Raw genomic sequence first — 10562 nt, 5'->3', positions numbered from 1 at the left:
TTATTTATAATAGCCAGAAACTGGAAACAACCCAGATGTCCCTCAACAGAGAAATGGATACAGAAATTTTGGTACATCTACACAATTGAGTACTACTCAGTTATTAAAAACAATGAATTTATGAAATTCTTAGGGAAATGGATGGATCTGGAGAATATCATCCTGAGTGAAGTAACACAATCACAAAAGAACACACATGGTATACATTCTCTGATATATGTTCTTTTAGTTTTGTTTTGAAACAGCAAGTTTGGAGACACATGGAGAGTAACTATTAAGTCAGGTAAATAGGAAGTTGTATAGGACCTCAAGAGAATTTGGAGGAAGCAAAAGTGTATTGTAAAAATACATTGTATGAAAGAAAAATTTTGAAAATCTACAACAAAAATAACAGAAAGGAAGCTGAGCCCTAAAACTAAGCCTTCTGTTTCCTGACTAGGGATGCAATGTGACCAACTACCTTGATTTCCTACTGCCGTAGCTTCTGAACAGTCATGGACTGTATCCCTGAACTGTGAAGCAACATAAAATTTTGCATCCATAATTTGCTTTTTCCAGCTATTTTTTTTTTTTGTCAGTGAGATGAGTAACTATTATAGGCACCAAGAATGGAAAATGAATGGCAAAATACTCAAGAAATGGGGATAAGAGGGATGAAATATAAAACTACCAGTTTACTAATATGAGTAAAAATTATCATTCATGTATTCCACATGCTTCCTGATCTCAAGTTATTTGTATTCATTCATAAATATAACACAAACTATCAACTTAAAAAATATCATAGCATTAATATTCTTGAAAAACACAATATGCCCACCAGTATGTGAGCTGTTTTGGAAATACAGATATACATGAAAAAGAATTTAGCTATGGAATTCCTAGTGAGGAATTTGAGTTAACAAGCATGTATTCTGAGCCGGACGATTACAGAGGTGGGTGCTCTCAGCCAACCATTTGACTGAGCATGGGGTCCCCAATGGTGGAATTGGAGAAGGGACTGAAGGAGCTAAGGAGTTTTGCAGTCCCATGGGGGAAGCAGTAGTGTCAACTGGACAGACCTCCGGAGCTCCCAGGTACTACACCACCAACCAAAGCATACACATGAAGGGACCCATGGCTCCGGCAGCATATGTGCCAGAGGATGGCCTTGTTGGACATCATTGGGAGGAGAGGCCCTTGGTCCTGTGAAGGCCCAATAGATGCCCCAGTGAAGGCTCAATAGATGCCCCAGTGTAGGGGAATGTGAGAGTAGGGAGGTGGGAGTTGGTAGGTGGGTGGGGGAGCACTCTCATAGAGGCAAAGCAGGAGATGGGATGGGATAGGGGGCTTCACATGGGGAGACATGGAAAGGGGAAAACAATTGAAATGTAAATAAAGAAAATATCCAATAAAATGCAAAAATACTGTTTGTAAATTTCCTAGTATATCTTAATTTATAAAACCTTCTTGAGACAAATATTTAACTTGACCTTGTATCTGTTTCATTAACTATCCTTGATGAAGATATATCTAATTTATTAGTTCTGTCAAATGCCCATTGTCTCAATTTTAGCCTCATCTCTCATTTACTTACTCTCTGTTATTTTCTCTAAAATGTTATTATGTCCCCACTCATTAAATTTATTTATTTCCCCTAACTTTTGGAGTTGAATATCTGATATTTTAATTTCAGTCTTTATCTTTAAATTTTGTTTTATTTCTATATTAAATGCTTATTTTAAAGAAAACCATCCAAATCTGATACTTTAGAAATAGTTACAAATTTTGTAGCATCTATTTTCTTTTCCTCTTGATAACTACATTCCAACAGCATATTTTAGTTTTACTATAAACCATATTTTTTTATGTTCTAATATAGATTCTGTGATAAAATTAACTTATATGATTTTATTGTTTAAAATTTGTTTTTAAGATTAATTTATTCACTTTATATCCCAATATTAGCCCCCTTTTTTCCCAGTCCCCCCTCTTGCAGATACTCTCTCCCCACTCCCCTAGTCTTCAACTACTGTAGAGGTCCCCCCCGGGGATCCTGCCACCCTGACACATCAAGTCTCTATAGGCCTGGGCACATCTTCTCTCACTGAGGCCAGACAAGGCAGCCCAGTAAGGAGAACAAATTCTCCAGACAGGCATCAGCTTTAGGTACAGCCCCACTCGAGTTGTTGGGGGACCCATACAAAGTCTAAGATGCACGCCTGCTACATATTTGCCATGGGTCTCAGTCCAGCCCATATATTCTCTGCTCGGTGGCAGAGTCTCTGATAAACTCCAGGGTCTAGGTTAATTGACCCTGTTGGTCGTGTTGTAGAGTTCCTATCCTCTTCTGGATCCTTAATCCTTCCACCAACTCTTCCATGAAAGTCCCTGAGCTCAGTCCAATGTTTAGCTGTGAGTATATCCATCTGTTTCACTCAGCTACTGGGCAGAGCTTCTCAGAGGACAATAATTCTAGATTCCTGTCTGCAAGCATAAAAGAGTATCATTAGTAGTGCCAGACTTTGGTGCTTGCCCATGGGATGGGTCTCAAGTTAGGCTGGTTATTGGTTGGCCATTCCGTCAGTCCCTGCTTCATTCCCTATCCCTGTATTTCTTGTAGTCAGCACAAATTTTGGCATGAAATTTTTTAGGTGGGTTGGTGTCCTTATCCCTCCACTGGGGGTCTTGCCTAGTTACAGGAGGTGGCCTTTACTGATTTCATGTCCCCATTAACTTGTTCCTCGTGGTTTGTTCAGCCTACTTTCTTTATCATGAGCACATCAATCACTAATTAAGAAAATGTCCTACAGCCAGATCTTATGCAGCATTTTCTCAATTAAGATTCCCTCCTTTCAGACAACTCTATCTTGTGTGAAGTTGACATAAAACTATCCAGAACATTCAGGATATTCATCCTTATCCTTCTTAGTTTTCTCTTCTCAAGTGTGGAGATGAAAGGTAAAGTGCTTGTCCTTGTTATCCATATTATTAAATTCTTTAAATATGTTAACTTACAGTTTATATTATTTCTTTTATTCTTATTGCAGTTTTTGTTGTTGTGAGTCCTAATGACATAGTTCTTATCATATCAGAGTATCTTTTTAAAGAACTTACATTCAACACTTTATGATTGTAAATCTATACAACAAAGATTAATTTATACGATGTGACCTATATCATCAACCACTACTACCAGCACAAAATCCACTGGTAAAGCAATTGCAGAACACAGGTAATTAAGTATGATTTAGTAATAGTCATAAGCAAATCCATGAACCACAAAGAAATTCATGATATTGTTGTATATCCCTACTGTGAAAAGTTATAGAAATGGAAGAAGTATGTAGTATATCCAAACTTAAGGAAAAATTTGATCAAAGGGAAATATTTATCATGCTAATAAAATTTCACAATTAAGCTACTGAAATCCTCTGGGAGAAAAGTTTTATAAGAATGTTAGATAATACTGTAAATCTCTAAAGCAAGGCTTCTGTCCCTTGAATGCTGAAATGGTTTCAATATATTCTGCTGATTTGTTGCCTTGTGTAAGATAGCCTCACTCCCTATGCTTCGCTTCCTATTTCTAGACCACCAGCTTATTATTCATCATGAGATTCATAGCATCACCTTGAGTAGTACCTAATAAAAGTGGTCATAAAAAGCTGTCATCCATGAATGCTGATCTAGATGGCAACATTGTAATTCACTACCAGATATCTCTGTGAAAATACTTCTGGAAAGGAATTGGCTTTCTGTTTTATGTATACAAAATAACAAAACAAAATGAATTCAAATGAGCATGACTTTAAAATATCCTTGCAGATTTGTAGAAGCAGATCATGAAGAAGAAGTCATTTAGAAGTTCAATTTTGGTTCAAACACCACCATACATACTTAACTAGAATATATCAATAACATAATATAAATTCTCATAATTTTCCTTTTTAAGCTGGGTCACATAAAATTATAGAATGGACTGAAAACCTTGTAACGAAAAATGCTTAAGCTATTCACTCAGAAAAAATATGGAAAAACATATGTATCGATGGATGACCTTGAAAATGGTCAACTATGGGCTTAAGATGAAGAAAGAGATAGTGTTCCAGTTAATAAAATTAAAATGTAAGTCATAGTTAAAGTTTTATAGCATAGTTCCTCTTAATGAAAATTATACCAATCTTAAGGCAATAAAACTCTTAATTTTACTTGGCTATCTGTTTCCTGAGAAGTAAAATTTTATTTCCAATCTTCCTTTTCTGTATGTCTGTCTAGCTAAATGAACTTAGGCCTCTTGTGTGTATGTTTCAGAGAATATTATAACCAGGGCAAATATGTGGAAGGCATAGATGAAAGACTTTTGGACAGTAATAACGGGAAAGACATTTTGTGATTCTGTGGACTTATTCAATAGGCTTAAACTATCTTCATCAAAATAACTTTTATATGTTATGAAATAAGACCAGTTTTGTTTTGTCTTCATGATTTTGGAATTTTTGTCTGATTCTTGTAACCCTGATCCCAAATGAATCAGATAAATGAAAAGCCAGCGGTGTACCATAAGCTCAGTAAGAGGATCACATTCCCACAGATATTCAAAAAGAAAAGAAAAGAAAAGAAATCTCTGTTCTCTTTCCAAGACCTCAACTTTCCTACTTGTTTGAACCATTTTGAGATTACAACTAAACAGTAAGTTTCCAAAAAGAGAAGTTATCCTAGCTAAAACTGTCATCAGAAACAATCCAGAAAGAATGTAAATATGATCACAAACAGATGCATGAAAACATATAGAATAAGAATAAAATAAAATAGCAGAGAAGCATTTAAAAATCAGATGAAATGAGGTCTAACTATATTATGTGAAAACATGCCAACAAAATATTAAAATAGTCAAATAAACGTTCTTAGCAATAAAGGCATAAGAACAATTAAGAGCATTTGCAGGAATCCAGTTTCCAATAATGAAATAAAAATGTAGTCATCCAAAGATTTTAGAAAACAAAAATTATAGAATATGAATATGAATAAAATGTTAACTGAAAATCACTGATAATTATTTGATAATGCTGTAATGGTAAGTGATGGAAAGAAGAATGAAAAGCGGTTCAATTTTTGTAAATTAGCATTGTCCTTACTGAGATTTCATTTGGTATTTTTTATTTTTGTTTTTGTTTTTTTGCTCAGGGATACATCCAGATCCAGGTGGCATGCAAGCTATAAAACCTCATTTTGTAGTTTTGTCGTCTTTTAAATTTCTTTCTAAATCTGCATACGAAGTAATAGGTTTCTGTATGGCACTTTCATATATTTTTTGTTTTGTTATTATGTTGATTTTTAGATTCTTCCTTTATTTCTTTGTCTCCATTTTTCTACCTGTAATCTTCTATTACCTACAGTCTCCATTCCACTTTCATATTGTATATGTTCTATTACTCTCTCTACCCCTCATTTCTTCCCAGTCATGGTGGTCTTTCTTGTTTCATGACTTCCATCTACACCCATTCCCACATAAATATCCATACAGAAGAATTAGAGGGAAGATGAGATAGCTTAGGAAGTAAAAGCATTGGCTGCCAAGCCTAGCTACCTGAATTTAACATCTTTGATCTACTTGGTGAATGAAGAGAAACAATTCCTTCAAGTAGTCCTTTGACTTCCACATGTGCAACACACACACACACACACACACACACACACACACACACCACTGTATAAAACAATAATAAAAACTGGAAGATACTATCCACATGTAATATTTGCCTTTCAGAGTCTAAATTACCTAATTTAATAATAGCCTGTATTCAGATTTGAGCCATTGTCCTGTAAAATTCATTTATCTCTATGGCTTCTAAAATGTCATGTGTACATGAAAAGGGGTAAGCACAATGGGATTTTTCAACCTCACTCTTTACTGTCTGGAGATAATAGAAGGGTTTAGTGAGAGAACTGTAGCTGGATAAGAAAATTGACAAAAGCTTAAATGAATACAGCTGAGGAAAACTAAGTCCAAACACCTCTGAAATATTTGCCAAAATACTAACGGGTATCAACAAAGGAAGCAATGCAAAGGTGCCTCCAAGACTCTTGAGACAAGCACATTTTGGACACAATCAAAATTACAGAGTTTTCAAGTAGTCACCACAGGAGGGCCAGAGTACTGAGAACAAACAAGACAGTTGCTTGATGAACAAAAGATTAACCTTCTTTCAGGAAGCACAGAAAATTACACAGAACACATATAATGGTTATATGGGCCTCCTGATCTGCCAGTAATTCCAGCCTCTGTTGTTGGAGACAGATGATTCATAGATCAAGCTATTTAACAAAACCAGGTTATATCAAGGAGCTCGGGGTCTGACTGAGATACCCTGCTTCAGCAAGAAAAAGCACAGTTCCTGATTTTATTCTTATGCCTAACATGTATAGGCACCCACACTCACATGTGTATTCATACGCATGCTAACTAACATACATGCAGAAATGCACATAACACACAAAAAAGGGGAAAAAGAAGTCAATAAAACACAAGATAACAGACATAAAAATTAGTAGACGGATATTTAAGAACATAGCATAGGCCTTGCGAAGCTGTGGCCTGCGCAGGAAGAAGCGGAAGATGTTGCTCACCAGCTTTTTACCTGCACCTACTCAGCTATCTCAGGACCAACTTGAAGCTGAAGAAAGGGCAAGATCTCAGAGATCACTGCAGACCTCTCTGGTCTCTTCTCAAAGGGAGCCTCCCCCATATGGATACAGAAAAGTCTGAATTCCAAGACTATTAGAGTATTTGGGAGATGGAGGTACTTTTCCAGAAATCCATGTGGCCCAGTATCCTCTGGATATGGGGCAAAAGAAAAAAAAAAAAAAAAAAAAAAAAAAAAAAAAAAGAATGCTCTGGCCATTCAGGGTGGATCCTGAAGGGAAAATTAAGTATGATGCAATTGCTTGCTTGACAGGGACAGTCCAAAATCAAGGTCATTTACAGCAAATACACTGACTTGGTTTCAAAGGAGATTATGAATGCAGAAGACCCAGACCTGCAAAGGCCCGATGAAGAGGCAATTAAAGAGATAACAGAAAAGACAAGGGTCATCTTGGAGAAATCTGTGTCCCAGAAGGTTGCTGCAGCCATGCTAGTTCGTGCAGCTGACAAGCTGGCTCCCGCGCAGTATTTCCACTACACACCATTTCAGAAAGAATTAGAACTCAATTCTGGAACTAAACAGATGGTAGAAATGCAGAAAGACCTGATGGAGCCTCCAAGATTCAAGATGAGTAAGAAAGTTCCCCAGGGACTACTGTCTCCTCCTGTACCTGTAATGCACTCTCCTAGTCAGAAGATGACTGTAAAGGAACAACAGGCATGGAAGATCCCTCTTGTATTTCTAAGTAGAAGAATGCTAAGGGGTATACAATTCCATTAGATAAAAGGCTGGCTGCTGATGGAAGAGGACTTCAGACTGTCCACATAAATGAAAATTTTGCCAAACTGACTGAAGTGCTCTACATTGCTGATCAGAAGGCTCGAGAAGTGGTGGAAATGCGAACCCAAGTAGAGAGAAAGATGACTCAAAAAGAAAAGAAGAAACACCAAGAGAAACTTAGAGAAATGGCCCAGAAAGCCAGAGAAAGGAGAGCTGGGATCAAAACCCATGTGGAGAAAGCAGATGGAGAGGCCCGTGAACAGATGACCAGAACCTTTCCAGCACAGCTCCTGATGAGAGGTCAAAATGATAGAGAAATGAAAAATCGAGATATCAGTGAAGTCATTGCTCTTAGTGTGCCCAATCTTTGAACTTCCAGTGAAGTTCAGTGTGACCAAAGACTCTTCAACCAATCCAAGGGTATAGACAGTGGAGTTGCAAGGGAAGAAGATGAAATTTACAATGTTTATGATCAGGCTTGGAGAGGTGGGAAAGATATGGCTCAGAGTATCTACAGGCCCAGTAAAAATCTGGACAAGGACATGTATGGTGATGACCTCGAAACCAGGATAAAGATCAACAGATTTGTTCCTGATAAGGAGTTTTCTGGTTCAGACCGTAGACAGAGAGACTGAGAAGAACCAGTTCAGTTTGAGGAGGATTTTTTTGGTTTGGACAAGTTTTTGGAAGAAGCAAAAGGCATGGTGTTTCTATAAGACCCTCCAATAGCAGTCGCCCCCAGAACATGAGCATGAAGGCAAGAACCAGGTGAAGGAGAAGATGGGCCTCTTAAAACTAAATCTGACATATACAGCAGAGGACTGCCTGGTCTGGCCTCAGTGAGAGAAATATACCTACCCCTCCAGGCACTTGAGACCACAGGAGTAGGGAGGACTAGTGTGGGAGTAGGGACATCCTCTTGGAAATAGGAAAGGAAGAATGAGGTAGAATCACCAGAGAGATTACCAGGATGGGGATAAAGACTGGAATGTTAAATAAAAAGATTAAAGCCTGGCAGTGGTGGCACACGCCTTTTATCCCAGCACTTGGGAGGCAGAGGCAGGTGGATTTCTGAGTTCGAGGCCAGCTTGGTCTACAGAGTGAGTTCCAGGACAGCCCGGGTTGCACAGAGAAACCCTGTCTCAAAAATATAAAATAAAATAAAATAAAATAAAAAGATTAAAGATTAAAAAAAATCTCAAAAAAAAAGAACCTAGCATATACTCTAGAACACTTTAAAATTTCATCATATCAGTATATGGGTAAAGGCAGCTGAAGTAAATCATAAAAACAAACCACACTGGAGTTAAGAGATGAATAATTACTTAAACAAAATAAAAATATACTGAATGAGCTTAATTGTGGATAAACTGAAGCAATAGAAAGGAATAGAAAGGAATAGGAACAAAGTTGACAAGCACAGACTAATTGATTTTATTTTACATTAATAAGAAAGGGGGAAAGGAAGAACCTTTGAAGAGAACACACCTGAAACTTTCCCATCAATTAGTTTTAAAAATTAATTTTCAGATTTAAAATGTTTAACATAAATCTAAAAAAGAAAAGATTACTGTTAAAATGTTAGCATACAGAGAGCATGTTCTACAGGTATATAGAAGTACACCCACTATCTTCACAGGAAAAACATTAATGAAAGGTGAGTTATTAACATATAAAGAGTAAGACAATAAACATATGAAGCCAACAAACATCTGGCAGATACCAGAAAATAACCACGTATCAGTGCTCATATCTGTCAAAAATGAAGAATTGAAAACACTTTAGGATAAATGAAAATAGTTTACATCACTAGGAAGCATATACTACCTAAACTGTAAAAGAATTTCAATGTGGTAAAGAAAAAACAGTATGAGATGAAAATATAAAAATACATGAATATGTAATAAGCATTGTAACTGGCAATTGAGGAGGTTAATATAAATGACTGCATGCAATGACATTGACAAAACAAAAACAGACTGCAAAGTTGAAGAATATATTTTAAAGAGTCTGTATACTATGCAATTACAACAGCATTGAGTTCTGGAAGTTTGAAATTATGGAGACTCTAAAAATGGAAGGTTGTCAAGGGCTAACATGCTAGTAGTGAATAGATGAAGCCCAAGAAAATTTTAAATTCAGTAAAAATAATTTTAAATAAAATTATATTATTCACTACTTAACAAACTGACTGAATGGACAGCACCTAATGTGACCAAAGGACTTTGCGAATAATGATGTATCAATGTAAACTTCATTACAATGAGATTGTTTTTTAAAATCCCATCACTTGTAGGATATTTATGGTTAGGAAGTTGTGCATATGTCGAAGTAAGGATTATATAGGAAAATGGTACATTGTGCTTAAGTACTCTATATATGAATCTATTGAAAGAGATTTGAACTTATGAAAAATAAAAACATTTTCTATGTATATCAATCCTGTTGTGTATAGATGATAATTTCCTTGAGGTCTACCATATCTTACAATCTGCCTCCTGTTCCTCATTGATGATCCCTGAGCACTGAGCAGAGAGGTTAATTAAATACATCTTATTTAGGGTTGAGTACTCCAATGTCTTTACTCTTTTCATATTGTCTTATAGATCTCTGTGCTAATTGCCATCAATTTCAAAAAGGAGCTTCTTGGATGAGAATGCAAAAATGTTGGGATCTATTGGTATAGAAATATATCTTTAGGAGTCATTTCACTGCTGTTTTAAATGGTGGTCCATTTTCCTGTAGGGCCCACAAACTATGGAGTCATACATTATTGGTAAATGTCAATTATGGGTCCCCTTTCATGGACTAGAGCTTCAATACAATTAGGGAAAAGCTGGAAGAAGCTGAGAAGGAGGGCAACCCTGTAGGTGAACCAGCAGCCTCAATTAATTTGGACCCCTGAGATCTCTCAAACACTGGAATACCAAACAGGCAGCATATACCAGCTGATATGAGGCCCCCAACACACATACAGTAAAGGACTTCCAGGTCTTTGTTCATTCAGAGATGATGCACCTAACCCTCAAGAGACTGGAGGCCCCAGGGAGTTTAGAGATCTGGTGTGTTGGTGTTTTGGCATGTAGAGACATCCTCATGGAGACAGTGGGAGGAGGTATGGGATGGGGAACAGTCACAGGGTGGATCAGGAGGGGGATC

The 10562-nt window shown here is 36.8% G+C and overlaps 1 pseudogene; it reads left to right on the top strand.

Moving 5' to 3' along the window:
- Window positions 1-6595: 6595 nt before the first annotated feature.
- LOC116096868 lies at window positions 6596-8246 on the top strand (annotated as a pseudogene).
- Window positions 8247-10562: the final 2316 nt, after the last annotated feature.

This window comes from Mastomys coucha, chromosome X (genome assembly GCF_008632895.1).
Source record: "Mastomys coucha isolate ucsf_1 chromosome X, UCSF_Mcou_1, whole genome shotgun sequence".
Lineage (NCBI taxonomy): Eukaryota > Metazoa > Chordata > Mammalia > Rodentia > Muridae > Mastomys > Mastomys coucha.
Note: the sequence above shows the minus strand (reverse complement) of the source record. Positions and strands in the feature narration are given on the sequence as shown.